The sequence below is a fragment of the Gavialis gangeticus genome, unplaced genomic scaffold, assembly GCF_001723915.1.
Source record: "Gavialis gangeticus isolate Ggan-Ray unplaced genomic scaffold, GavGan_comp1, whole genome shotgun sequence".
Classification (NCBI taxonomy): Eukaryota; Metazoa; Chordata; order Crocodylia; family Gavialidae; genus Gavialis; species Gavialis gangeticus.
The window spans coordinates 6,627,333-6,631,700 of NW_017729030.1; the positions used below are offsets into that span (position 1 = coordinate 6,627,333).

The 4,368-nt window shown below is 46.9% G+C and overlaps 1 pseudogene; it reads left to right on the forward strand.

Annotated features, from left to right (window-relative positions):
- The first annotated feature begins 2,637 nt into the window (after positions 1-2,637).
- On the forward strand, positions 2,638-4,134 carry LOC109301025 (annotated as a pseudogene).
- Positions 4,135-4,368: the final 234 nt, after the last annotated feature.

Below are 4,368 nucleotides of genomic sequence, written 5' to 3' on the forward strand. Positions count from 1 at the left end.
TTCAGAATTACAATGTTTTGACTTAAGACACGATTTTCAGGAACCAATTGTATCATCAGTCCAAGTACTGCCTGTACTTGTCCTTTAATTTTTTGTCCTATTCCAACCTTGTCACTGAATTTTCAGTTCACTAGCTGGACATCCAGCTTTTATTTCAAAATCTTAAAAGAAATGCTATTTCTTGTGCTCTTCTGAATTCTCTCTACTATGTTTTGTGCATACATCTTTTCTTCTACCCTTCCATCCTTACATAACTAAATATAAGGGTTAGAATTAACAACGTGCTGTATAAACATTTCTTTCCTCCTACATCTGACAGAATCAGCTACTCATCTTGACTGTACTGAGGTAAGAAGCACAGGCACCAGCATTAGCATAGGCCAGCTCATAACTGACTAGAGGTATGCCTAGACTGACACCGGATATATGATTAATTGCAGCATGAATGGGTGTGCCCAAGGTGTCTTAAATCTAGCCAGTTGGGGTACCATTAGCAGCTGAGACATAGGCAGAACAGGCCTACATGGGACTTTGGGTACTGTCAAGGTACTGCCATGTCTTCACTCCCGTTGATACCCAGGCTAGCTAGATTAAGGTTAGCTAAATCATTCCTACTTGAGCTGCAATCACACTTTCTGTTGCAGGGTAGGGAGACCTGAAGGGGTGGTAATATAGTTGAGTTCCTGTAGGCCTGTTTGGAAATAAAATTGGAGTGAAATCTTTGTCTCCATTTGAGTATGATTAAGGAGCAGCTGAGTTTCATCTAGCACGCAGGTTAATACCATCTGACAGGGATGCTCTGTAAGACGTATACATGCACTGAGTCGTGCTGCTGTCAGTTTTTCCAGCTTTTTTGTGTAGCTAATCTGTAGTGTCCAGAAAAACCCACAGCAAAGCATTGCTTGTAGAACTGACAGGACCTGTGCAGATGCTGAAAAAGAGGATACTCTTATTTTGTGAAGGCATATGATCTCCTTAAGGCAAAGGATACATGTCCTGTGCAGATGGCTGCGCCATTAAGAGGCGGGGCTGTGAAAAACAGCATTGTTTTGTTTCAACTTCTGTTTCACCATTTGGATGGGACACTGTTTCATTTCGAGTTTTGTTTAATTTTGAAAGCATTGTTCATTTTGTTTCATCAAAACTTTCGCTATTTCGATGCTGTTTCGATGTTTTGCCCATAGCCTATAATGGGGAAGTACTGAACTGCCTATAACTTTGTCATTTCTTGCCTGATTTGGATGAAACTTGCAGGGATGGTAGCCCCTTCTGAGACTATGAAGTCTTCCAGCTTTTACGGAGATAGATGCAGCGGTTTCGGGGAAATGGCACCTCAAGCTGCTATCAAGCAAAATTCATGATGTGTGACTGTGTGTGTGTTAAGGTGCAGCATGGTGATAACTGCAGGCATGGTAGCCTTGACTGAGGCCATGAAGCTTGCCAGCTTTCAAGGAGATAGGCACAGGGATTTCTGGGAAACTGTCCCTCAGGCTGCTGACAAGCAAAGCTTGTGATGTGTGACTTTGTGTGTGTGTTAAGGCACGCCCTCACTGGCACTGGGGCCTTGACATGGCACGATAGTGTACCAAATGAGGTTTCCTCCTCCCCTACAGCCTCCACCACTTTAAATGACAACAGGTAAAAAATTGGGAAGCAGCACAGTAGCAACAGCAGCATCTCAGGCAGCCAAACAGTGACAGAGCTTTTCTTTCCTCTCCTGCAGGAGCTTCTTTTCCAGCAGCTGCCAGAGAACTCTCTCTGCCAGCCCCAGCCTGGGGCTTAGATGTGCCCAGGGCCTTGCATCCTTCCAGTCAGGTGCTAGGGGTGTTGGTCTAAGGACAAGGCACTGGCAGACAAGGTCCTTTGGGTCAATTTAATCTGGTATCTTTTAGCAGACCAACTGAAGTATATCTTAGCAAGCTTTTGGGTTGAAAAACCCTTCGTCAGGCTGAGGAAGCACCTGCAATTGGTGTGTGTGCTGTTTCTAGATGGAAGGAATAGTAAAGAAACCAGAGGCTGGCATGAAATGTAGGCAAGAAATCTAGTCAGTGAAAATGGAAATGGAGGTATCAGGAGGTGAGGGATAGGCTGGGGGTGGGTGGGAGGAGAGAAGGGGGATGTAGCAGTGCAGGTAAAAGTGGAGAGGTATCTGGGGAATCAGATGTCCGGCAGGTTGTAGTGTGTCAGAATTCCAATGTCAATATTGAGTCCATCAGTTTCTGTACCTAGGAGGCTGATGAAGTGCAGTTAATAGTCTTGTCTGTGAAAAGTCTCTGTTTGAGAGTCCAATATTGAAACATTCTTTGCTGCAGATTCCTACCCACACTAGTGATACTGCTACTGCCCGGGATCTCCGGAGGGAAAGTCCATGTAAGAGCTAAGGATTATCATTTAAAATGTCTGTCTACAGCAGTGGTGACATGTGGAGGGTGCACAGGGGTGCACGTGCTCCCCCTGAGAGTGCTGGTGCACCCCCTGACAGGCAGCCCTCCCTGCTTAGGCAACAGGCGGGAGGCAGGCAGGAGTGCAAGAGCTCCCCCTGCAAATGCTGACCAGGGAGTGGGGATGTCAGATGGAGCCCCGCCGGCACTTTCAGGAGTGCTGCTTCCTGGTGGCGCGATCAGCCACTGTGGGGACATGTGCCCCCCTGACTCAGGTGGCACCAGTCGTCCATGGTCTATAGTGACCAAACTGTTTCATGGCATTCTCTCTTGCAGGAGTGGACTGGAAACTCCTGCTTGCCATTGTTGTCCCCTTGTTCCTCCTCCTTCTTCTCCTCCCTGCCAGTGCTTTCTCTCTCAACTGTTTGTGCAAAGAAGTTGCTAAAAGCATAAAGAGACCTGAAGCTTTGCTATGAAAAGATTGGGGATGATGGGGGGCAATCCTGCTGCTAATCCCCTGCAAGTCTTCCTAATAGCAAAGACAGGCAGGGAGGCAAAGATGCTTGGCACTTAGAATGGGTGAGCCAGTCAGATAGGATGCTCCAGCATACTCCTTGCCATTTGCATTGCTGGAACAGTGGGCAGCTTTGCTCAGAAAGGAGCCTCTTTGCACTGGGCACTCTGCATACATGTAAATTAGCATAATGCCACTGTAGCCTGCTGTGGCTCCATTACTGACAGGTCCATGATCAGAGTCATTCTCTACGGCCGTGATGCTGGCATGTTGCACACTCATTGTCCTGGCTTTAAAAACATCAATCAAAGAAAAAAACATCCCTTTAACCTGCAAATATCATTCTCCACTAGGTTTTTTCCTATTTATGGCCTCTGCCATTGGTTCTTGAGAAGAAGCTTAATGAGGAAGAATTCTTTGTGGAAGAGCTAGAATCACAGAAGAGGAGGAACAATCCCTCAGCAAGAAACAACATATCACCAGCAGTTTCTCTCCTTTCCTTGTTGGAGGAGGAGGACGACAACAGTTTCATACCCTACATTGAAATGCCTTGGTTCTCTAAGAGAGACCCAAACTGCCAAGTGTCCAGCACGAGTCAGAGAAGGTTGGAGCCTAGCTCTGAATCAGGAGTCTCCCAGGTGGATGGAGGGTCCGTGCTCAAACTTACAGGGTGTGGGTTCTCTCATTTTGTCTGGAGGGAGACTGAGGAGGACACCTCGGGGTTCCAAAACAGCGAGAAAACCTCCCTTTCAGACAGCTCCTCCTTGGGAGACTCTAGATATCCAGCAGAAGGATATGACCATGTGGACAGGTGCCAACAAGAGGCCTTTCTTCAGGTGACTGTGCTGATAGGGTCTTCATTTTAACCCTTCCTCTGAGGACCCACATCTCCCTGCAAAGGGGCAACATTTACCCTGACCTGGAGAGGCTTCCCTTTGCTAAGCACATAACTCGCTTGAAAGTATAAGTCTCTGAGGACTCCAGTGAGCTCCTTCCCCAGGACATTGGCCTTCAGACTTTACAGTTCACAGAGGACGAGGATATTTCAAGTGACTGTGACAGTGAGACAGACTTTCTGGCTATACACTCAGCAGGAGGAACACCGCCTCCAGCCACCATGCTAAGGGAGACTTTTTTGAAGCTGGGACATGGGGAAATCATGGGACTGTGGAGGAAAAGAACTACCAAAAGCTTAAATTCCAGGGCTTTTAGTGAGTGCATTGTATGTCAAGAAACTGATGGCATTACAGAGAGGAATGAAAGGGCAAGCATTTGTCAACCTGTGTCTGTTTGTGCATCACTACCCAGACAGGATAGCTTCTACTAATGTCTGTCCTATCAGGTGCTACAGCTCCAATTGCAAAAAAGGTGTCCTTTCACTGCAGGTAGCTAACACCCATTCACCATCCTGCTGCAGAAACCCTGTGGTCATAAGTCACTGAGATTTTACTGCTGGGGAAATAGGGCAAACCA